Consider the following 26,764-nt stretch of genomic DNA (forward strand, 5'->3'; position numbering starts at 1 on the left):
CACTGCTAATATATCCACCAGTATTTATTTCTTCTTGTGTACATACACAATGATCTCATGTTTAAGTATATTTGTTTTATTTTTACATCCTCTTATTACTCAGTCATTTTATTATGTGTGTATATATGCTCATATGTATTTACATGTATACTTGATTGTGCTTTTATGAAACCTATACTTGGACCAGAAAGCAGCCCTCAGAACAGGGCAGGAAAACATTTCATGCTTCAAAATCAGGGAGGGAGAGAATCAGGGATGTGTCCTGTCTCCAAGCCTTTTCAATCTATCTGCAGGACAAATCGTTCTGGAAGCTGGGCTTTATGAGGAGGAATGTGGAATCACATTAGGAGGAAGATTCATCAACAACCTACATTATGCAGATGACACAACCTTGCTTGCTGAAACTGAGGAAGACCTAAAGCTCTTGCTTCAAAAGGTCAAGGATTATAGTCTTCAATATGGATTGATGCTCAGCAATAAGAAGACAAAAAGATTCTCACCACAGGGCCAATTGGCAGCACCATGATGGATGGAGAAGAGATTGAGATCATAAACAATTACAGCTTGCTTGGCTCCACAATCAGTGCTCTTGGCACAGGCAGTCAGATAATCAAAAGACAAATTGCATTTAGGTAAATCTGCTGTTAGGGACCTTTCAGAGTACTGAGAAGCAACATTGTCAGTCTAGAGACTATGGTGCACCTGATCCAGTCCATAGTTTTCACAGTTACTTGCTATCCATCAGAGAGCTGGAAAATGACTAAGGATGACAGAAGAAGAATTGATGCCTTTGAGTTGTGGTGCTGGAGAAGAGTCCTGAACATACTGTGGATCACCAAGAAAATAAATAGGTCTGTCTTGGAGAAAGTAAAACCACGTTTCCCCTTGGAAGCAAGGATTTTGAAGCTCCGTCTTATATACTTTGGGCATGTGGCCAACAGAGAACAATTATTGGAGAAGGACATCATGCTTGGAAGGGTTGAGGGACAGTACAAGAAAGGAAGATCCTGGAAGATCTTAGGGCAATGGGGATGTGTCAGAATCAGAGACTGGTTCAGGACAGGACGGGCTTCAGAGCTATTATGCATAGGTTCACTATGAGTCGTAGGCGCCATTGAGTCGCCCCAATATGAACATATATGTTTCTGCTTATATATTAGCTGAAAGCAGAGAATATCAGAGGAATGTATATCTGTGTTTAATTGACTACACAGAGGCATTTAATTGTGTGGATCACAACAAATTGTGGCTAACTCTGAGAATAATGAGTTCTAGGAATCTCAGAATATTTGATTGTGCTTATGAGAAACCTACACTTGAACGAGGAGGCAATCATCAGAACAGAGCAAAGAAACATTGCATGGTTCAAAATTAGGAAAGGTGTACATCAGTGACAGATCCTATCTATATGCAGATCAGATCATTGGGGAGTTTGGGCTCTAGGAGGAGAAATGTGGCATCAGGATTAGAGGAAGACTTATCAACAACCTGTTATGCAGATGACACAACTGTGCTGGCCAAAAATCTAGGAGGACCTGAGATATTAGCTGCAGAAGGTCAAGGACTGCAGCCTTCAATATAGATTGAAGCTCAACATCAAGAAAACAAAGATTTTCACACCTGAGCCAATTGGCAGCATCTTTATAGATGGTGAAGAGATTGAGAGTGTTACCAGCTTCCACATCCTTGGCTAAACAATCAACACTTGTTACAAGCAGCCAGGAAATCAAAAGACTAATTGTATTGGGGAAATCTACTGTCAAGACCTCATTAGAAAAAAAAAAAAAGACCTCGTTAGAGTACTAAAAAGCAATTATCTCAGTCTAGGGACTAAGGTGCACCTGATCCAGGCCATGGTCTTAGCAATGACTTGCATCAAAGAGCTGAACAATGACTAAGGATGATAACAGAATTTATCCCTTTGAGTTGTGGTGCTGGAGAAGAGTATTGAATATACCATTGACTGCTGAGAGAACAAACATGTCAGTCCTAGAGAGAGTGAAACCAGGGTACTCCTTGGAGGCAATGATTTTTAAACTTCTTCTGCCTTACTTTGGGCATGTTGCAATCAGTCCTTGGAGAGGGACATCATGCTTGGAAGAGTGAGGGACAGTGCAAAAGAGGAAGACACTGGATGAGCGTAATTGACTCAGTGACTGGATGATAGGGGTAGGTGTGTCAGAGACAATGAGATTGACTCAAGATAGAGCAAGATTCAGAGCTATTGTACGTAGGATGGCTATAAATCACAAGCAACTTGATGGCATATAACAACAAAAATAACATATATTCATACATATATATGAAATTTTATCCTTTTTATTTTCTATAAGTGATTATTTTAGGGTTATCTGAATGTCTTTTTGGGTTAAGGTGTGTAACTCTTTTTTTCTTCTCTATGTGTTTGTTTTGTGCCTTATGCTCATGTTTGGCTTCTCATAGGTATTCCCCCTCAAAGAGATTTACAATTTGCATTCGTTTCTTTTGCCAGGGTGAGAGCCTTAACAAAATGAGAGGACTGAAATTTACTCTCTTAGCTTTCAGTTTTCCTGAAAATCCAGGAAATATAATTAAAAGTACAGATAATGTAAGTTAAATCTGTTTTGAAAGAGAACTCCCTTTCCCTCTGCATCTATGACTGAAAAAAAACCACCTTTCTTTTCCTCTTTTCTAGTTAGTGGACTTTTTAATCCCATCTTTCCACTGAGGAAGTATCTTCTTAGAAAGGAAAGATTCATACAAAGTCTCAGATCAAACTTTTTTATTTCTATGAGCCCAAGAATCATCCTGATTCTTAAGTAGCTAGTATTCCCCACAATTCCAAGTTCCTATATCTTTGCTTAATTTATTCCCCCAACACCACCAACAACACAAACTCCAGATTTTATATCAGTTTGCAATACTGATTTCAGCTCTTACATCTTTCTGGGTTTAAGGAGAGAGCAGATAGCTGAATATTTCTGTTTGTTTCAAAGGTTTTTTTTACTTTATTTTAAAATTATTTTTTACTGGTTTACATAAATTCATTCATGTATATTGTGGTTTATACAATCATTCATATACACTGTGTTTTATATAATTACTATTGATCAGACTATTTATTGACCCCTATATTTTCAAGTCTGCATTAACTCTTTTCCACTCCTTCACCCTCCCATTCATTAGCCTCTGCTATTCTAGTGATTTCCCTTCCTTCTCATTTTTCAGTTCCCACGTCTCCCCTTCACCTTTTGAACATTTATTCATATCTTGCTTATTTTCCTATTTATACAATAATGGTTTTATGCAGTATTTGTCCTTATGTGAATGAGTTCATTTCACTGAGCATAGTGTTCTCTAGACTCTCCCTTGCTATGTATTACTTTATGAAATCATTATTCCTTACTGCTGCATAGTATTCCGTTGTGTGAATGTACCACAGTTTCTCAATCCACTCCTTTGCTTATCAACATCTGAGCTGCTTCAGTTTTCTTACTATTGTAGATAATGCTGCTATGAACATAGATGTATATATCTCTATTCATGTCTCAGTTCTATTTTCCTTGGGATATATTCCTAGAGGTATAATAGCTGAGTCATATAGGATTCTATATTTAGGTTTTTAAGGAAGCACCGAACTGCCATAGCAGCTGTACCATTTTACTATCTTACCAGCAGTGCAGCAGAGTTCCAATCTCTCCACATCCCCTCTAACACTTATTGCTTGCTGTGTTGTTAAATTTTGCTACTGCTGCTGGAGTAAAGTGTTATTTCATTGTTTTATTTACATTTCTCTGATTCCTAGTTATTCTGAATATTTCTTCATGTGTTTATTAGCCATCCATCATATTTTTAAGAACCCAGTGATGCATTTGAAAAATATGTTTATTTTAGCATGCCTCATGTCTATGTGCTTTGTGAAGGAACAGCTTGGGTAAAGCAAAGTACATTTTTATCCATGAGTAGGTTCTCACTATTCAGTGCTATGAACAAAAATACTAATGCAATAAATTTTATAGATCCATTTAGCATAATTAAAACACCAAAAATAGAGAAATAAAACAAATGTTGGGTTTTAATATTTTGTAAATGTTTCAAACATATAGAAAAAATACACAGAATAATGTGAAGCAAGTAGCCATGGACTTGAATATCCACATATAAATATAGACATTTTTCTACTTGTGCTTCTGTCTTTTTTTTTTTTAGTAATTGAGTGTTACTAAAACAAATAACGTTCAATTAAAACTAATTTCACAGTAAAGGAGTTACCCATACATTCGTCCAATTAGCATGCATTTACTCAAAATTAAATATTTTGTGCTATGCTTGAAACTAGAGAGTCAATGATATAAATTACATTATTTAAGTCACTTAGTTTTTAGGTCAATACTGGAAATATGGCTTTCAATATAAAATTTTACTATGACAGTGTTATCGATGATTCAATCTTGTTCTGTAAACATTTGTCAAGCACCTAGAAAAAATCTTTTAGTGAAAATAAAGGGTAAAAAAATGCTATAATTATGAAGAACCTTCTTTATTACTTACTGACACTGTAAATCTGAAAAGAATTGACTCGTATTCATATGTTATCCTGTGCCATTCACCTCTATTTGGATTATTTATTAATTCTTGACAAAAAGATCAATATATTGTGAATTCATTTATACACACTCAATATCAGTGAGATAAAATATAATTATGAAATTACTATTACATAAAGAAAACCAGATAGAACTATTACAGATACTTAGAGATGAGCTATGCCTCTCTCATTTCCTGTACTTTATTCTTCAAGCAGATATAATATTATTCCTTCCATTATCAATTGAAGTATTCTTACATTTGCTAAAGAATTTCAATAAAGTGAATGAAAAGAATTATTAATCCCCTTGGGTAGCAGTGAGAAATGGACTGTAATTGGTAGGTTTCATATCAGAGTTTTGGAAATGCTCCAATTGCATTAGCAATTGGTCATCTTAATTATATGGTCCAATAGCTGAAATCTGCATCACAAAAGTATCAAGCACAATTCTTGCCAATCCTTAGCCATTCATCATGAGGTCAAAGTTTCCTTGCTCATTTCAAAATGAAATGGGATATAGTAAGAATTTCAAGCCCATTAAACATACAACCTCATTGTAAGCCATTATATCACATACAGAATTACACTAATGTTCTAGAAACACTGCCTGTAAGACTTTCCACTCTTTCTGATCTAAGTATATCGACAAAATAATATTAATTTGGTGGCAGTGGAGGTGGGTGGGCAGTTGAGTTGGAACTGACCCTCAAGCAGGATTCAGAAGCAGTAAACCACTCAGGAGGAGATTGCCCACCCTTCTCCCACAGAGCAGATGGTGCATTCAAACCACCTGCCTTTACGGTTGTAGGGCAGCTTCTTACCACTAGGATTCCAGGGCTCCCTCAATGTCTACGTACAGTTCAAAAATGTAAGACAGCATGTCAATCATTGAGGCTTTACTTTCCAGGTCTTGAGCTCCTACTTTCTGTTCCTTATAGATGTAACTACACACCGTTTCAGCACAATTATATCTGATAATGAAGACTAGGGTATTTATAAATTTAAAAAAATAATAAAATTTTACATTCAGCATTTGGGTTAGAGCACCTGGGAAATTATACCAGTGGCTATTTCCAATGCTTTCTTTAACCTGGTCTTCATTTACAGGGAATAGCTGTTGTTGTCTCACTGTTCCTGACATACCTATCTCCATTATTTCAGTTGTTGTGTCAATACTCCTCATTCAGGGTCTCTTACCCTCGTGCTGTCCCTCCATCCTTCCAAACATGATGTCTTTTTCCAAGGACTGGTGGCTTCTGGCAACATGCGCAAAGTATATGAAACAGAAATTCCAAATTCTTACTTCTAAGGACCAACTGGGCTTCACCCTCACCAGGAAAAACCTATTTCTTCTCTTTTCAGTCCATAGAATGTTCAAAACTCTTCTCCAGCCCATCTCAAAGTCCGCAATTCTCATTCTGTCATTCTCAGTCATTTCTGTCTTCCTTAATCCTTGTCAAGCTCTATGATATATAGCAAGTAATTGTAAATACCATGGCCTGGATCAGTAGCACCTTAGTCTCCAAACCGATATCATCACTCTCTAGCACTCTGTAGAGGTCCCTGACAACTGGTTTTCCCAGTGCAATCTGTATTTTTGATTTCCTAACATTCTATGAACTTGGAGAAACAATGAAAGTTATACCATTGTTCAGGTCTTTCAATTAAAGGGTCGCTATGAGTCGTCTATGATGTGACGGTACTTAACAATAGTGACAAGAATGTTGACTGTGGCATCAAGCAAGCTGAAATTGTTAGCAATCTCAATCTTCTCTCCATGTATATATCATGAAACTGCGAATTGACCCAGTGATGAGAATCCTTGTCATAGTGATGTTGAGCTTCAATCCATATTGAAGACTACAGCCTTTGACCCTCTGTAGCAAATGCTCAAGACTTCTTCTTTTTCAGTAAGCAAGGTTATGTCATCTGCATATTGCTGGTTGTTGTTGAGTCTTCTTCCAATTCTGATGCCACATTCTTCCTCATAAAGCCCAGTTTCCTGAAAGATTTGTTCTGCAGATAGATTGAAAAGATATGAAGACAAGATTCATCCCTGACATACTTCATTCCTAATTTTGAACCGTGCAGTGTTTCCTTGCTCTGTTCTAACAACTATTTCCTGGTCCAAGTATAGGTTTTGCATGAGCACAATTGGGTATTCTGGAATTCTCACATTCTTCACAAAGCTAGCCATGGTTTTTTGTGATCCACACAGTTAAATGCCTTTACATAGTCAAAGAAAGACAAATAGACATTCTACTAGTATCTTCTGCTCTCAACCAAGATCCATCTGACATTGACTATAAGTTCCCTAGTGTTTCGGCCTCTTCTAAACTCAGCTTGTATTTTTGGTAGTTCTTCGTCAATGTACTGTTCCAATCATTTTTTTATAATCGTCAGCAGGATTTTGCTTGCATTGTGATATTAGTGATATGATTTTATAATTTTCACGTTCTGTTGGATCACCTTTTCTTGGTATGTGAATAAACGTGAATCTCTTCAGTCAGTCGGTCAGGCATCCGTCCTCTAGATTACTGAGCACAGCCTAGTGAGCACATCCAGGGCAACATCTATCTGTTGAAATATGTCAATTTGATTACCAACAAGTCCTGGGGTTTTGGTTTTTGACAGTTTCTTCAGAACAGCTAGAAAATTAATTAATAGTGACTATTTCCAATTTTCATTCTCCCACCCATTTACATTCACATTTTTTTAGCATCTCTATCTTGGTATACTTACACAAATGAAAGATAGTCCTTGTTCAGAAGAAAATATGTAGCCCTTCTTTACACATTTTAAAACAGGGTACAAATTTGTCAATTATTATCTACAATTGGGCATTTTCTTCTCTATTTAACTTCAAGAGATATAGTGGAAAATTTATACAGGTATCATTCTAAAATTAAAAGACTGTCTATTCATTTTCTGAAAATCTTTTCTAATCTATTCAATATTGAGGCTAACCTAGAGCATAAATGAAAATTAGTTCAGACTAGATTCTAAATTTTTAAACAATATAAACATAGTTCTTTAAACAACCTAAATATTTGATATCCTGAATATTAAATATTCTTCAGAGGTGAGGAGAAACATTTCCTAATATCTTTCAGCTTCTGTCTTTCCCTCAATGAAATCTGAGATAGTACATACTGGTTTCTTATTTTCCATACTGCTTTTTAGCTCTCCTAAGTCTTTAGGAATCACTGAGCAAAATTCAAGTGTATATACAAATACTTATTGAAACTGAGATACAATTCTTTTGAACAGGAAGAGCTGGAAAGTAGCCACTTCAATATTATTCAATCAGAACTTCATATTGAGGCTTACTTTAAATTTACTCATCTAAATCATGTCCTTTGGCATGAAAATTAAATGAAAGTGATTGAGCAGTTCTATTTTCTTTGTCAACTCTTTACCTTATATATTTGGCTTTATGAATGATTGTGATTTAATCTTTTCATCATATTCTGTGTATACATCCATTCTTCAATTATCCATATGATTACCTAATCTAAAGATTAGGTCTTTATATGAATGTCAGAGGATTACATCAAATCACAAAATTGAAGATGACTACATCATTACAAGTTGTTGTTGTTAAGTGTTACTGAGTTATAGGCGATTCATTGCAACCCTAGACCTGAACACTTGTGTAACTTTCATTTCTCCAAGATCATAGGGTTTCCAGAGACAAACTATTTCAGAAGTGGATGCCACTCCTGCTTCCAGGTTTGTTTGAATTGGGAGCTCCACAAAACACTGTCCATCATGAGTAACCATTATCACATTTAATATATCAGTGTCACAGTGTTCAGCATCACAGCAATCGTCAGTTACCTCTGTACAACAAGTGGACATACCAGGGCTATACAACCTAGAAGAATGTTTGACCAAAACCAATTAAACACAGGCCTGAGGGCCCAGATTATAGTCACCCACCTTTGGCTTGGTAGCATCACTTTCTGTCCACTAAGCCATTGTTGTTGTTGTAGTGGTGGTGGTTAAGTACCACTGAGTCATAGATGACTCATAGTGACCCTAAGAACGAAAGACCTGTACACATGTATAACTTTCATCCTTTCTTCAGGTACATAGGGTTTCTGGAAGCAACCTCTTTCAGAAGTGGATGCTACTCCTGCTTCTAAGTTTATTTAAATTGGGAAGCTCCACCAAACACTGTCTGCCATGGGTAACCATTATCACATTTGGCACATCAGTGTCACAGTGTTTAGCATCACAGCAACCATGAGTTAACCTCTGTCCAGCAAATGAACAGAACAGTGCTATAACACTTAGAAGAATGTTTGACCAAAACTAATTAAAACCCGACCTGAGGGTCACAGATTAAAGTCACCATCATTATCTAGTCGTCAAATTCTATCATTAAATAATTGCTAAATTATACTATTACATTAACTACCAAACAACTGAAAATCATGACCCAGGCAAGCTGATGCATAACCTTAACCTTCGCAGTCAACAATTGGTTCTCTTCCCTCGTTGTGCTCATTGTTGCTAGATGTGTGTAATTAATGATTGAAATAATTTGTGAAGACAACATAGTTGATGAGTGCAATGTAATAGCAAAGACAATTTTAAAAGTCTTGTATTTGTCATTTTTATATTTTTATTATGGTAACCATGATACATCTTTGATCTTTGCCATTCTAATGTGCATGTTTAGATGAGTATCATCCAATTATGTTTTCTACCAAAGTTCTGATGACTTAGTCCAAGGAAGTTGCACTACTAACCCAAAGGCCAAGCCTATGGGAAGATTCAAATCTACCAAAAACTCTCGGGGAGAAAGAGGGACAAAATCCTCTTGTGTGATTCTCAGCCTCAGAAATCCAACGGAGAGTCATTTATGAATTGGTTCCAACTCAACTACAATGAAATTTTGTTTTGTTTTCTTGTCTCTGTTTTTGTTTCTAATTGTGTTTTAGTGAATTTGTGTCTATGCTGTTATATCAATCTCTTTATGAAGTTTGTTCATTTTCTTTTTCATTAAAATCAGCTGCAATTTAGGAGTTAGATATTCCTTTCAGGAACCCCCTAACCTTCTTAACTCATCTTCTCACTTAAAGAGTCAAGCAATAGGATCAAATCTGTTGTGGAGGAAGCTTTAGGGATGATATGACTTAAGTCAAATCATCTTATATAACCCTGCTGGCTGAAAAACCACAATAAAGTAGTTTCCTGGAAGGAATTGTATAGAAAGAATGAGTTCTGCAGAGTTCAATCTAATTTCTAATCCTATTGGTCCCAGGGGAAAGAGATAAAAGGACCATTAAAATGCCACAGGCATGCCCTGGCCTGATGATTGCACCCTAATCCTTGACAGCAAAGAGGTTGCTAGTTGCAAAGTTTCAGGAAAGGTAAAATTTGGTGGTAGCAAATAGAAAGGAAAGAAAACTATATTTTGTGTATTTATTAATCTCTGGCCACAATGTTACACAGTTATCTTGAAATAAATTAAAAGAAAATTGTATAACTTTCAACCAGTTCAGAACTCAATGTGAGAGCATGGGGAAGTGGCAATTTTTAAAACCTTCTCAAAGAGCAGTACAGTTATTATGACTACCTAGTATCATGACTATGTCCCAAGGAACTACTTTTATAAAAATTATATTTAGGACACATATCTAATTATAACCATCATAATATACACTAGCAAATGAGAACTGTGTGAGTGACATGGTCTTTCCCAAAAAGTCTTTGTTCTCTTATTGAAATGTATTTTTCCATCATTTAAAATATTAAGTAACAGTTCACATCTACCTTCTCACTGTTTAAACCTTGGTAGGGTGGGGGTGGGAGCAGGGAGCATTGCATCAGTTATCTGAACCATTGAGCGATCAGGATTATAAATAAACTATTATTTGATTATCTTTTAGAGGACCCTGAGTGATGTAGATGGTTAAGCACTAAGCTGCTAAAATAATGGTTGGAAGAAAAGTCTAGACTAGTGATCTGCTTGCAAAAAGGCTAGCCATAGAAGTCTACAGGGGGATATCTATGGAATACAGTTGTGCAAAATGTTTCATTACCCAGGAAGCATCAAAAGAGGATGGAAGGAAAACATAAAATCATGGTATCGAAAAGAATTGGTTGCAGCTTAAAAATTTCACAAAGTACCATATGAACAAAAGTCAATGGTAACAAAGGAATAAATTCAAGCTTCACTGAAGGTATTGACCAAAAATAAGGCCACTTTATGAGTTTGTTGTTGTTATGTACCGTCAAGTTGCCTGCAACTCATAGCGACTCTATGTACAATAGCTCTGAAGCCTGCCCTGTCCTGAGCCAGTCTCACTGACTCCAACACATTAGTCACTGTATCAATCCATCTCATCCAGGGTCTTCCTCTCCTATACTTTCCCTTCACTCTTCTGAGCATGATACCCTTCTTTAAGGATCACTTTCTCCTGGCCATATGCCCAAAGTATGTGTGGCGGAGCTTTAAAATTTTAGCTTCCAAGGGCAAACTTGGTTTCATCCTCTCCACAGCAGAACTACTTGGTTTTTTGGTGATCCATGGTATGTTCAAGATGCTTCTCCAGCTCCACATCTCAAAGGCCTCAATTCTTCTTCTTTCTTCCTTAGTCATTGTCCAGCTCTCTGATGCACAACAAGTAATTGAGAAGATGATGGCATGGATCAGGTGCACCTGACATCATTGTTTCTCAGTACTCTGGAAAGGAACCTGACAGCAGATTTACCTAATGCAATTTGTCTTTTGATTTCTGACTGCTGGTACCAAGAGTGTTGATTGTAGAGTCAAGCAAGCTATAACTGTTAATGACCTCAGTCTCTTGTCCGTACATCAAGTTGCTGCCAAGTGACTCATTGGTGAGTATCTTTGTCTTCTTGATGTTGAGCTACAGTCCATGTTGAAGACTACAATCCTTGACTTTTTGCAGCAAGGGCTTTGGGTTCACCTCAGTTTCAGGAAGCAGGATTGTATTATCTGCATAATCTGTATAATGTAGGTTGTTGTTGTGTCTTCCTCCAGTCCTGATGCCACTTTCCTCCTCATAAAATCCAGCTTTGAAAATAATCTGTTCTGCATATCAGTTGAAAGGTATTGAGACAGGACACATCTCATATTATATTTCTGGTAGTTCTTCGGACTGTTCCAGATGTTTCTGGATAATCTTCAGCAGGATTTTGCTTGTATGTGATATGAGTGATATTGTGCAATAATTTCCACACTCTGTTGGGTCACCTTTTTGGAAATTGGAATAAATATGGCCTCTTCCAGTAGCTGGAATGTAGTTGTCCTCCAGATTTATTGGCACAACCTGGTGAGCATACCCAGGGCCACATCTGTTTGTTGAAATACGTCAGTTGGTATTCTATCAACTCCCGGAGCTTTTTGGAGTGGTTTGTTTTTTTTTTTTTGCCATGTCCTTCAGAACAGCCCAAGCTTCCTGCTTCAGCACTATTGCCTCTTGATCATATGTTGTTTCTTGAAACCCTTCTGTGTCAGCCACTTCTTTTTGGTACAATGAGTCTGTATACTCCTTCCATTTTCTTTTAACACTTCGTGGATCATTCAATATTTTAACCATGGCATCCTTAAGTATTGCAACTCAAGGCTTGAATTTTTTCTTTAGTTTCTTCAGTTTAAGAAGTGCCAAGCAAGTATAGACCTTTTGATTTTTTAACTCCAGTTCTTCGCACATTTCATTATAACACTTTACTTTGTCTTCCCAAGCTGCCCTTTGAAATCTTCTGTTCAGCTCTTTAACTTCTTTATTTCTTCCCTTTGCTTTGGCTTCTCAGTACTCAGGTGAAATATTCAGAGTCTATTTTGACATCCTTTTGGTATTGTCTTCCTTTTGTATTCTTCATGGATTATACTCTTGATATCCTCCCATAGTTCCTCTGGTCTTCGTTCATTAGTGTTCAAGGCCCCAAACCTGTTCTTGAGATGACTTTTAAATTTAGGTGAGATAGACTGAAGGTCAACTATTTCTTCCTGTGGATATGATTTGACCTTCTATAGCTTTAATTCGAACTTGCACATGAGTAGTTGGTGGTTTGTTCCACAGTTAGCACCTGGCTTAGTTTTCACTGCTGATATTGAACTTCTCCAATGATTCCTTCCACAGATGCAATCAATCTGATCCCTGTACATACCATCAAGTGAAATCCATGTGTATAGTCTATGTTTGAGGTAAAAGGTAATTTGCTATTAATAAATCATTCATTGTACAGAATTCTATCATTCTATCCCCAGCCTCATTTCTTCACCAAGTCTATGTTTCCCAGCAACTGATCATTCTTCCTCATTCCCAACTTTTGCATTCCAGTCATACACACACCAATACAGAATTAAAAATTTTAAAAAAACTTAAAGGGAGGAAAATAAGGACCCAGGAAGCAATGAGATATCAATTGGTAGTTTTCAACCAAGAGAGGTAACACTTTATGGGCTCAACAGTTTATGCTAGGAAATTTGGAGGACACCTATTTAGCAAACAGACTGGAAAAGAGCCATATTTGTTCCCATTCTCAAGAAAGGTGATCCAATAGAGTGTGAAAATTCTCAAACAATACCATTAATATCACATGCAAGCACAATATTGCAGAGCATCACCACAAAACAACTAGAATAGTGCATTGACAACTGCCAGAAATTCAAGCTGTATTTAGAAGAGGTCATGGCAGGTGTTGCTAATGGCATATGGATGCTGACTGAAAGTAGAGAATACAAGAAGAATGTCTAGTTATGTTTTATTGACTATGCAAAGGCTTTTGACTATGTGGATTATAACAAATTATGGATAATATTGAGAAGAATGGGAACCTCAGACACTTAATTTTGCTCATATGAGATCAAAAAGCAGTTGTCTGAATGAAGGACAAGAACATTGAAAAGTTTCAAATCAGAAAAAATGGGAGTCAGGATAGTATCCTTTGTCCTTACTGATTTAGTCAGTACCCTGAGAAAATTATGCAAGAAGCTGGACTCTCTGAAGAACAATATGTATGAGGATTGTAGGAAAACTCAGCAACAACCTACATTATTCAGATGACATAACTTTGTTTGCTGAAAGTGAGGACTTGAAATGTTTGCTGTAAAATGTCAAAGATTATAACCTTCAATACAGATCATATCTCAACATTAAGAAGATAAAAATCCTCACCATTGGACTGATTAAGCATCATGATAGATGGAGAAAAAAAATTGAAGTCGGCAACTATTTCATCTTACATAGATCCACAGTCAACACCCTTGGTACCAGCGGTCAGATCAGGAGAACTATCACTGGAGGGTCAGCCATGGGTTGGTTCCAATTTGACGGTACTCAACAACAACAACAATGATGTCAGTTTGAAGAACATGTACCTGATTCTGGTCATGTTCTTTTCAATCGTTTGCCATGTATCTGAAAGTTGGACAATGAATAAGGATGGCAGGAGAAAAATTGATGCCTTTGAGCTGTGGTGTTGGAGAAAAACACTGAACATCCCATGGACTGTCCAAAGGAAAAATAACAAACATGTCTTGGAAAGTGTACAGTAAAAATTTCCTTGGAAGCAAGGATGGCACAGCTTGGTCACACATACTGAAGGCATGTTGCTAGGAGAGGATATTCCTCTGAGAGGGAAATCATGCTCGAAAAGGTAGGAGGTCAACGAAACAGAGAAGGACCCTCACAAGATGGACTGGCACAGGGATTTCAAAAACGGGCTCAAGTATGTCAGAGATGATGAGGATGACAGAGATATGACAGGGTTCAAATCCACTTTCACAGGATTGCTGTAAGTCTTACTTGACCTAACAATACCTAACAAAAAAAAACAACATGAAATCCATGGGGTCATCATGAATTATAACTTGCTTCAAAACAACCTTTTTTGCTGTTGCTTTGTTTAATAGTCTAAGCATTTATGTTTGCTCTTACCCCATATACAGAGCTCTGGTGGCTTACTAGTAAGGAGCTGCGCTGCTAACCCAAAGGCACATAATTCAAATCCACTAATTGTGCCATTGGAGAAGATGGGAAATCTCTCCTGTGGTTTGCTACCTCCGAAAACCCCCTGAAGGGTCAGCTGTGTGTTGGTTCTAACTCCATGGTATATAACAACAGCAATAATTATCCTATATATTATCATATTTGATATATCATGTTACATTTAATGGTTTTACTATTAATGTTTATTATCACTTAGAATCTAAAGTGGTGCTAGTCCTTGTCTATAGTTGTGAAAATATCTTGTTCCTAATTTTTTTTTTAATACATTTTGAGTATGCTCTCAACCCAGTGGCAAATGGTCTGGATCCACTAGTTTCTCCAAGAAAGAAAGAAAGTCATTCTCTTCCCATACAATATAAAGCCCCTGAAATCCTGCTGAAGGGTCAGCTAGGAGTCAGTACTGACTTGATGGCAAGGAGTCTGAATCTGAATGAACTGACCTTCTGAGCCTGTAAAAGAACTAGAATCGTGTGGTTCTGCTACGGCTCTCCTTACTCATCTTTAATCTAGTCTGCCTCCATGATCATTGGATGCCACCTTCCATTGTTCTACCTATTTGACTACACTAATTTATTAGACCGCTTGTATCGCCTTTTTGTTTATTCTCATCCATAGCAGATTGGATGAAATACAAAGAGACCATAGGATCTTATTCCTAAGAGATAAAATCATTTGTAAATCTATTTCTACCTTATACCTACCTATATAGAAATGTCAGTTCTAAATCGATTTCTACCTCCTATCTACCTATGAGCTCTGGTGGCCTAGAGGCAAGAGGCTGCTCTGCAATCTCAAAGGCAAATGGTTCAAGGCAACCGGCTGTTCCATGGGAGAAGAATGGACAATCTCCTTCGATGCAATTAAGTGGCTCTGAAAACCCACTAGAGGGTCGGCTTCAGGTCAGTTCTGACTCTACAGTACACAACAACAACAACAACTGTTATGAATGCCACCACAGTTATACTACCAGAGAAGCAGCTCTTATCTTGATGGCCAGGCTTCCCCCCTTCTTTGCATTTCCTGCCACCCAAACAAACTTCCTCTGCAAGATCATCCTGAGAAATAGTTGTATTATTAAAGATTCCATACAGAAGTTAATAGCAGGACTTTCCACAAGTCAGGCATAAAACTTCACTTCAAAATAGCTGTTTGTGTGCAACAATGAGTGAAAGGAAATCCAAAGTGTCTGCAAACTTTCATTAAAATAATAAAATAAAAGCAAATTTTAAAAAATGATGTTTAACTTCCAATTCAGTGTCACTTCATACAGTCTGTCTTCAGGCTGAACTATCCCCTGTGCAGATTTTCATCCTCATTCTTCCAACACACCACTTTAGTTCTTTCATGGCTTATTTAAAAAAAAATTCATTGTCACTAAGTCAGAGTAAATTCATGCTGACTCACAAGTAGATTTTCAGAGGCTGTAAGTCACAGGAGATTGCTCATCTTTCTCCTTCTGAGCAGACGATGGATCAGAATGATCTGCTTCTGGATTGACAGCACAGCTCCCCAACCACTAGGCTACCAAACTCCTTAATGGAGTAATTTAGATCTTTAAACACATCACACCTCCACAGTCTTCATTTGTACTGTCTTCAAGTTGCAGAAGATCAAGTAATTCAGCCTTCAGTATGGATTGCATCTCAATATCAAGAAAACAAAGATTCTTACCATTGAACCAATAGGCAGAGTCATGATGAATGGAAAAGAGATTGAAACTGTCAACAGCTTCCTCTCGCTTGGATCCACAATTAACATTCTTGGCACAAGCAGTCAGGAGATAAGGAGACACATTGCACTGGGAGAATCCGTAGTTAGGGACCTTTTCAAGTTATTGAGAAGTTGTGATGTCAGTTTGAGGACTATGGTGCACCTGACTCATGCCATAGTCTTTCCGATTACTAGCTATGCATCCAAGACCTGGACAAGGATGACAGAAAAAGAATTGCCACTTTTGGGCTGTGGTTTTGAAGAAGAATAATGAATATCCTATGGATGGCCAAGAGAGAGTGCCGCCGGAGTGCTCTTAGGAGGTAAGAATGATGACGCTTCGCCTCACATACTTTTGACATGTTGCTAGGAGGCGCTATTTCTTGGAGAGAGACACAATGTTGGGAAGATGGAGGGTCGATGAAGAAGAAGACCCTCACCCAGGTGGATTGACATAATGACTGCTGCAATGGTCTCTTGTGTGTCAGGAAGTGTGAAAATGGAGCAGGACAGAACAGGGTTTAGATCTTTTATTCATAGGGTCGCTATGAGTGGTGCTTGACTCAACAGCACCTAACAACAAGTTCACAAAAGGACAGCAAGTAAAGATGCTCCCATTGGTTATTCAGATCCTAGGAGTTCACAAAGTGGTCTGATGAAGATAAAGCTACAATATTGTTGATTACTGTTGATTCAGAACCAACTTATAGCTGATCCTCCAGTGGGTATTCAGAGGCAGTAAATCACATGGGAGAAGAATGTGCATCTTTCTCCTGTAGAACAGCTGGTCAATGTGAGCCTTTTACCTTTGGATTAAGAGCTCAATTCCTTACCACTAAACAACCAGATGAGGGAGCTCTAGTGGCCTCATGGAGCTGTGCTGCTAATTCAAAGGCTGGTAGATTGAATCCACCACCTTCCCTGTTGGATAAAGATAAGTAACCTCCTCCCCTACAATTTGCAGCCTCTGAAAACTCATGGGATGGTCTGCGGGGAGTCAATTCTTACTCCACAACAATAAACAAAAACAAACCACCAGTTAGGATTTTTCTTTTTATGTTCCATTTTTAACATTTTTTTTCAAATTTGTTTTATGGGCAACTCTCTATGTATGATGCTGGAAAATTATGGATAAATGATACACAATCACTGTGAAAGCATGCATACTACTATCAGATACCATCAAGTAGGTGCTGTCTCATAAGGACCCTACACAAAACAAAATGAAGCACTCTAATCCTGCATCTTCTTCACAAGTGTTGCCATGTTTCGAGACATTGCTCCAGCTTTTTTTGCTAATCAATCTTATTTTTGCTCACCCTTTGAAAGTATATCCTTTTTGAAAAAGAATTCCTTCTGATGCATGTCCAAAGTACATGAGACAAAGTCTCAACATTCTTATTTTAGGAAGCATTATAGTTCTACATCTTCCAAAATAAATTTGTCCATTTTTCTGGCAGTCTATGGTACAATTTCCTTTTTATCAACAGTTCTGTAATTCAAATATACCAATTCTTTTTTTTTCTTTCCTATTTATTTCCTAGATTTTACATGCATAAGAGGCAACTAAAAATGTGATGGCTTAAATCTGGCATGACTAAGTACTAAAGGTGACATACTGGCTTGAACAGGACATTGGTAGTAGATACATATATTATGTCATTGGATTACTTAAATATGTCATTAATATTTCTTAAATGGGTCCTGTTTGCACTGATTGTGGATTCAAGCAAAATTAAATCCTTGACAACATCAATCTTTTCTTCATTTAGCAGGATTATTCTTACTGGTTCAGTTGTGAGGATTTTTGTTTTTATGTTGAGGCCCAATCCATACTGAAGGCTTTGACTTTAGTCAATGAATCCTCGTGTTTCACTTTCAACAAGCAATGTCACGTCATCTATGTATTGTAGGTTGTTAATGAAACTTTTTGCATTCCTGATTCCATGTTCTTCTTTATGCAGTCAAGCTTCTCAGATCATAAAGACTGAATATGTATAGTAAAAATATTCAAACTTGGCATATACCTTTAAATTTCAAACCACAATATTCTCTTGTTCTGTTCAAGGACAGCTTCTTAGTCTATGTACACAATCCACATGAACACAATTGTTTTGAATCTCTACTCTTTAAAATGCTATTCATAACATGCTATGATGACCAAAATCAAATATCTTTGCATAATCTACAAAAAGCAGGCAAACATTTTTCTGTTTATCTCTTATTGCAGCTCAGATCTATCTCACATCAGCAATGATATATTTGTTCCATTTCAAAATATCATTTTAATTTCTGGTAGTTCCTATCCTTTTGCTGCTACAAGCATTTTTAAATTATCTTCAGCGTAGTTTTACTTGTTTGTGATAATCAAGATATATTCAAAAATGTTTGCATTCTGTTGAATCACCTTTCTATGTAATGAGCAAAAAATATGGAACTTCTTCAGTCATTAAAGAAGATAGCTGTCTTCCAAATTCCTTGGCCTAAGTGAATGAGAACTTTCAAGATTACATTCTTTGTTGAAATATCTCAAATAATATCCACCAATTCCTGAAGCTATGCTTTTCACTAATGTCTTTATTGCAACTTAGACTTCATCCTTCAATACTCTTTTTTTCTTGATTAGTTTTTCCCTCTTGTAGTGGTTGAACATTGGCCTATTCTTTTTGGTAAAGTGACTTTGTGTAGTCTTCCCATTTTCTGTTCATGCTTCTTGCATTGTTCAATATTTTGCTCATTGAATTCTGCTCTGTTTTAACTTGAGACGTGAAGTTTTTCTACAGTGTTTCAGCCTGGGTAATTCTGACTATATTTTTTTTCTCTCTCTCTCTCCCTCTCTCTTTTTTTTTTTTTTTAAGATTCCCATTCATTCATTGTTGCACTTTTCTCCCTGCCCACTCCTCTTTGCCCCAGTACACTCTTCTCTTTTAAAAGTAAAGGAAAAATTCTTTCATTGTTTTATAATTTCTCCCCCCAGGTCTACTCCACTATGCTTTTGTTCTGGACTCCTGTCATGACAATAATACCTAATCATATATCCCTTTTAAACAGTTTTCTCCCTCATCTGTTTCAATGCAGCATACGTTATTAATAAAAATGGGTGACTCTGGAAGACATTATGCTGAGTGAAATAGCTCAGTCACAGAAGGACAAATACTACATAATGCCACTGTTGTAAAACAGGACTGGCATCGGGGTTAGGGGGAGACTGAGAAAGATGGGATAAATAACATATGCTGCATTGTTTTTCAATGCAGCATAGTATTCCATTGTATGAATATACCACAGCTTCTCTATCCATTCTTTTGTTGATGGGGACCTTAGGTTGTTTCCAACTCCTTGCTATTATGAACAAAGCCATGATAAATATGGGTGTGCATATATCTGCTTGGGTGTCAGTTATGGTCTCTTTGGGGTATATTCCCAGTAGTGCTGGGTCAAATGGTATCTCTATTTGCAACGTTTTGAGAAAGCACCACACTGGCTTCCACAGTAGTTGCACCATTTTACACTCCCACCAACAATGAACAAGGGTCCCAGTTTCTCCACAACCTCACCAGCATTTGTTGTTTGCTGTTCTGTTAAATTTTGCTATTCTTTCTGGTGTGAGATAATATCTCATAGTTGTTTTGCTCTTTGTTATCTTTTTAATGATTGTTACTTTCTTCATGTATTATGGCCTTGATGCCATCCCACAACTTATCTGTCTCAAGTAATTTATTAGTGTTCAATGTGTCAAATCTAGTCTAATGATGGCTCTTGTGAATTTAACTTTCTTTAACTCCAAGTTGAATTTGTGTTTGAGAAATTGATCATCTGTTCTGAAGTCAGTTCCTAGTCTTGTTCTTTTAGTAAGTGAGCACTTCCAAGATTATATTCTTTGTTGAAATAACTTGACTGTTATTCTAATAGTCCCTGTTGTTGTTATATGCTGTCAAGTGGACCACAACTTATAGTGACCCTGTGCATTATAGCTCTGAACCCTGCTCTATTCTGGGCCAATCTCACTGTCTCTGACACATCTCATTACCCCAGTTCCTGTGTCAATCCATCTCATCTGGGGTCTTCCTCTCCTGAACTGTTCCTCCACCCTTCAATGACTGGTCCCTTCTGGCAACACGCCCAAAGTATGTGAGATGGACCTTCAAAATGCTTACCTCTGAGGAATAGCTTAGCTTCACCCTCTCCAGGACAGACCTGTTCCCTTGGCAGTCCATGGTATGCTCAAGACACCTTCTGCACCACAACTTAAAGGCATCCATTCTTCCTCTGTCCTCTTGTCATTGTCCAGCTCTCCAATATAGTCACAGGAAATTACAAATACTAAGACCTGGATCAGTTGCATCTTTGTCTCCAGGCTGACATCATTGCTTTTTAGCACTCTGGAGAGGTCTCTGACAGCAGATTTTCCTAATGCAATTTGTCTTTTGATTTCTTGACTGCTGGTGCCAACTGTGTTGATCATGGAACCAATTGTTTATAATGGTCATCCTTTTCTGAGAAGCTCTGTTCTGCAGCTAATCACTAGTCTTGTTACATTATTACTTATCAAATAAAAGCCTCATTGCCAGAAAGCTGAAACCAACTCATGGCTGCCATACCAGAATGTTTTCTAAGGCTATAAGCTACATGGGAGGAGACTGTATATTTTTATTGGTGGATTCAAACAACCAGAAGGTGTCATATATGTGTTAGCAGTGCAACTCCCTATGAACTATAACACTGGGCTCCTATAAAGAATAAAAATATAATAAATATAAATTTAAAAAATAATAAATATAAATAAAAAATATAATATAAATAAAAATATTTTTAAGATATACTGAGGGTTTTTCTCCTTTGCAACTGAATTTTCCTACCGTAGCACTCTTCATGAAATGACTATTTTCTTAGTTATTACATAAGATGCAAGTCAACTTCAGGAAAATTTCATAATTTATAAGAAAATAGCTGAACTTTTTCCCTACATTTCTAATGCTTTTTTCCCCCTCCTGGTCTAATTTAGCAGAAGAGATCTCTGCTGGTCTAGCAGGTAAGAAGTTGGGTTTCCAATCCAAAGACAAGAGGCTCAAATCCACAAGCTGCTCCTTGGAAGAAAAATGGGCATTCTCATCCTTCTGAGTGATTTAGAGTCACTGACTTAGTTTAACTCAGGATCAATGAGAGAAAGACATAAGGTAGCTGAGATGATATAAATGTTGCTCTAAGTATCCCCTAACTTCCTATCCCTCTTTACCACTGACATGGTTCATTGTACTTATTCAACCAATATTCAAATATTATCTCTTACCTGAATTAAGTTGTGAAGATATCAGTGTAAAACTTAATCTCAATGAGCAATGAATGAGATAGCGAAGATCTCAGAGTATGATGGCTGGTATCGGTAATGGTGTCATCATGGGTCTACAATAACCCAGAGACCAGGGACCTATTTTGTTGAAGAGGCGCAGAGAAGACCTTCAAAAGTGCTTACCACTTGAGTTGTTACTATTGTAAATAAATGCACTGTTGAAAGTGCAAGAATTTAGCCACTGTAATCTATGTTATTAGGAGAGGTCAATCCTTGGAAAAGGTTGGGTCTAGTTGGATCCAATTTATAGTGACTCTTCACACGGCAGAACAAAACACTGTACTTGGTGCTATACCACTCTCACCAATAACGCTATTCCAGTTCATTCCTGTGCTTGAGCTGCCACTGTTGTAGCTTTGTTCCTTAACTGAATACCACAATAAGCTCACATATTCTCCTTTTTTTGTAAATCATACTTCTCTATCTTCTTTTTAATTTGTTGAAATAAAAAAAAATCTCAAACTCCTCAGTATATATCAAATGCTCTGAAGACAAAGCACGAGGGTTTTAACATGTCTCAACTTGTTTCTGGGAGGCCAAGATGTTTAAGGGGATAGAGCCTGCAGATGGAGAGCTGAGGTATAAATTTGTCACTATAATAATAAGCTGAGTTTTTTTCCTCTCCACCCTCAAAGATAGGTTGAAGTCCTAACCCAATACCAACAATATGACCCTACTCATGAATAGAATATTTTCTTCTGCTAAGATATTATTTTGTACTGCAAAGGGTAGATTCAAAACCTACTGTGACTGGAGAAAGGTTAAAAAAAAAACAACAAACAACACAACAACCACTTCACCTCATTCTGAACACTTGACTAATGTTAGGGTAGTCTTGGACTAGAGTTAGTGAGAACCATTTAAGGATATGAGTGAAGCAGGAAAGAAGTAATGAAAAGCGAGCATAATGTCAAGGTGTTGGAAAAGGAGCAAGTTTACTTAAACCTATTGTTGTTGTTGTTAAGTGCCTATGAGTCAATTATGACCCATAGTGACCCTGTAAATCATGGATCTCAACTTAGCCCTATCATGTGCAATCCTGACCATCGAACTTGAATCCATCATTAGAATCACTGTGTCAATCCATCTCATTGAGAGTCTTCCTCTACTTTACTGACCTTCCACCGTTCCAAGCATGATGTCCTTTTCCAAGGACAGGCCCCTGCTAACAACATGCCCACAGTATATGAAATAGAGTTTCACTATCATTGCCTCCGAAGAGCACTCGAACTGCACCTTTTCCATAACATATTTGTTTGGTCTTTTGGCAGCCCCTATGACACTGAGCACTCTTCTTCAACACCACAACTCAAAGGCACTGATTCATCTTCTGTCATCCTTATTCATCGTCCAACTGCATAACCACTAATTGAAAAGATTATTATTTGCATCAGCTGCGCCTTAGTCCTTAAACTGACATCATAGCTTTTTAGCACTTTGGAGAAGATCCTTAACAGCAGACTCTCCCAAAGTGTCTTCATTTCCTAACTGCTGGTGCCAGTGATGTTGATTGTGGATCAAAGCAAGGTGAAATCATTGCAAATTTCAATCTCTTCTCCAGCTATCATATCCTATTGGCCCAATGCTGAGGATTTTACTTATTTGTAGACACTCTCAAAGGGAAGACATTGGCATGTTCCCAGCAAATGAGGGAGTCTTTTTTTCCTATTGCAGGCATTGAGTCCTTACTTTCACTCTTGTGAAGATAAATGATTTGTGACAATAGTTGTTGTTAGGTGCCATCAAGCCGAGTACAACTCTTAGTGACCCTATGAACAAAAGATCTGAACCCTGTCCTATCCTGTGCCATCCTCACACTTCCTGACACACAAGAGCCCACTGCGGCAGTCCCCGCATCAATCCACCTGGTCCAGGGTCTTCCACTCCCTCACTGACCCTCCACCCTTCCTAGGAAGGGTGATAATAGAGGCAAATGCAAATCCAGGAACACTAACAATTGCCTGCAGCTACTAGAGGCTGAACAGACAAAAAAGGATCTTCTTTGAGGGCAGGCACTTTGACTACTGAGTGTTAACAGCCTTCTAAATGTGTGTGTGTGGGGGCAAGGGGGGAATCATTTCTTTAACATCATTCACTTGTAATATTTTGTTACGGTAACCCTAGCAAACTAGGACAACTGTGTGCTAGCAGGATTTGGGCAACTCCATTTCTCAACACCTCAGAGTCTCATTTTTAAAGTGGAGACTCCTAGTTCTATGCCTTGGGTCTGGACTAAATAGTCTGGACTACTCTAACGCCTTTATAATACTTTCTGGAACACTGTTGTTGTTGCATTGGTAGTGCAATGCCTTCAGACTCTGTGTGACTATGTGGCCCAGAGACTATTGACTCTGCTACCAAACCTCCCTTATCCTTCGATAGTGTTAGAATAAAATGCTTTGGGTATTTGTACTTGAAATGGAGTAATGGGAAAAGTAAGAAGAGTAAATACTGAACTGTAATCTCCATCAATATCAGTTTCTCCTTAACTCACAAAAACAAAAAGAAATCAAATATCAGCCCATATAGTAAACTCATTAAACAACAACAATAAACAAAACCTATTGCAGCTAAGTAAGTTCCAACTCATAGTGAATCACTGGTGGATGCTCAAGGCTATTGCTAGGAAAGGTTATTCCTGGGAAACTGGCATCATGTTTGGAAAGTTGGAGGGTCATCAAAAGAAGATGCTCAAGGAGACAAATTGACACAGTGACTGCAGCGATGGGCTCAAGTGTGTCAGAGATTGTGAGGAGGCCACAGGAAAGCACAAGGTTCAGATCTGTTGTTCATAAGGTCATTACAAGTCATATTCAACTCAATGGCACCTAACAACAATAAAGTCACCAGAAGTCCCTATCTGGCACTTTGTTGTTATTATATACCATTGAGTTGCCTGTGACCCATGGTGACAACAGCTCTCAAGACTGCCTCATTCTGAATCAGTCTTACTGACACATCTACCCTCATTAGCCCAGTTAAATTTTTGTTATAATAATTGCTCTCATTTTATTTTCCTTACTTTTCCCCCTTACTCTATGTTAAAGTCTTGTATAAACCCTATCCCCTGAGGTGCATTGTGAATGCAGTTCATAACATGTCGTGCTGCTAAACAAAAGGCCCTTTGACTCCAACAGTTGGCTCTGCAAGCCAATCTTTGTCAGAAAGCTGGGCCCTCTTCTCCCATTAGAACATACAGCCTCGAAACAGGATGAGGGGAGTTGCTATGAGTCACAATGCACTCAGTGGAACCGGTTTTTGTCATTCCTTTAAGGTATCATTTTAGCCTTATATTTGACCATGTTGTTGTTGTTGTTGTTATGTGCCGTCGAGTTGCTTGCGACTCATAACGACCCATATACAACAGCCTTAAACTCTGCTCTGTCCTGTGCCAATCGCACTGCCTCCAACACACCCATCCTGATTACCCCAGTCAGTGAATCAATCCGCCTCATAGAGGGTCTTCCCCTCCTGCGCTGTCCCTCCACCCTCCCAAGCATGATGTCCCTCTCCAAGGACCAGTCTCTCCTTACAACAATTTGATCATAGCTTTCACATATATTGTTCCCTGCTTTCACCTCCCTTCTTTGTATTTTCCGAATATGGCCAATATTAACTTATCTTCCAAATATAATTGTAGATGTCATTTTCTCTTTTCAGTTGTCCTGTGGTGAGGTAAGTGCTTTTTCTTTTGATTCCATCAGTTTTCAGACATTTACCTACCACTGGTCACTCTCTATTACCTCTGGATAAGTTAGGTAAAGGGAAAGGCAAGATACAATAAGGAGTTAAACAGTATCGTTAATTAATTACATTAATCAATGATATTTATACATTAATCTACTATAATGGGCACTCTGATGACAAAGTCTGTAGAAGTTTCCCTGCTAACCCAAAAGTGATTGCTCTCTAGCAGTTCAAATCCACTAACTACTTCACAGGAAATAGATGAACAATCTCCTCCCACACAATTTGTTGTTGTTGTTGTTATGTGCCGTCGAGTCACTTGCGACTCATAGCGACCCTATGTACAACAGCCCTAAACCCTGCTCTATCCTGTGCCAATCGCATTGCCTCTGACACACCCATCCCAATTACCCCAGTCACTGAATCAATCCACCTCATAGAGGGTCTTCCCCTCCTGTGCTGTCCCTCTACCCTCCCAAGCATGATGTCCCTCTCCAAGGACCTGTCTCTCCTTACAACATGTCCAAAGTATGTCAGACGAAGCCCCAGTACCCTTGCCTCCAAGGAGTAGCCTGGTTTAACCCTCTCCAGGATGAATCTGTTTAGAGAGGTCCCTAACAGCAGACTTTCCCATAGCAATATATTTTTTTATTTCCTGGCTGCTGGGGCCAAGAGTGTTGACCGTGGAGCCGAGAAAACTGAAGCTGTGAACAATCTCAATCTCTTCACCATCTATCCTGATGCTACCAATTGGTCCAGTTATGCAGATATGCGTTATGCAGATGACACAACCCTGCTCGCTGAAACTAAGGAGGACCTCATGCACTTACTGCAGAGGGTCAAGGACTGCAGACTTCAGTATGGACTGAGGCTCAATGTCAAGAAGACAAAGATTCTCACCCACATGATTTAGCTGAAGAAAACCTGCTGGAGATTCGGTTGTGAATCAGTTTCGACTCAATGGTGTCAATCTTGAGTTTGAGAATTAATGTGATAAAACAAAAGAGGTATGAATGGTTGCCTAAAATGTCAATGTGGTTTATACACTTCACACACAAAAAAATTTTAAAATTGGTCAATTAAAAGTTAAATAAAGATATCATCTCACCCCAGTAAGAATAGCAAAATTTAACAGAACAGCAAGCAACAAATGATGGCAAGATTGTGGAGAGACGGAACCCTTATTCACTGTTGGTGGGAGTGTAAATTGGTGCAACCACCGTGGAAAGTGGTGTGGCGCATTCTCAAAAATTTGCAAATAGAGATACCATTTGACCCAGTAATTTCACTACTGAGAATATACCCTACAGAGACCATAACTGCCATCCAAGCAGATATATGCACACCCATGTTTATCACAGCTTTGTCCACAATAGCAAGGAGTTGAAAACAACTTAAGTGCCTATCAACAAATGAATGGATAGAGAAGCTGTGGTATATTCACACAATGGAATACTA

Source organism: Elephantulus edwardii, unplaced genomic scaffold, assembly GCF_000299155.1.
Source record: "Elephantulus edwardii isolate Elephantulus edwardi_28Jun2011 unplaced genomic scaffold, EleEdw1.0 scaffold00008, whole genome shotgun sequence".
Classification (NCBI taxonomy): Eukaryota; Metazoa; Chordata; class Mammalia; order Macroscelidea; family Macroscelididae; genus Elephantulus; species Elephantulus edwardii.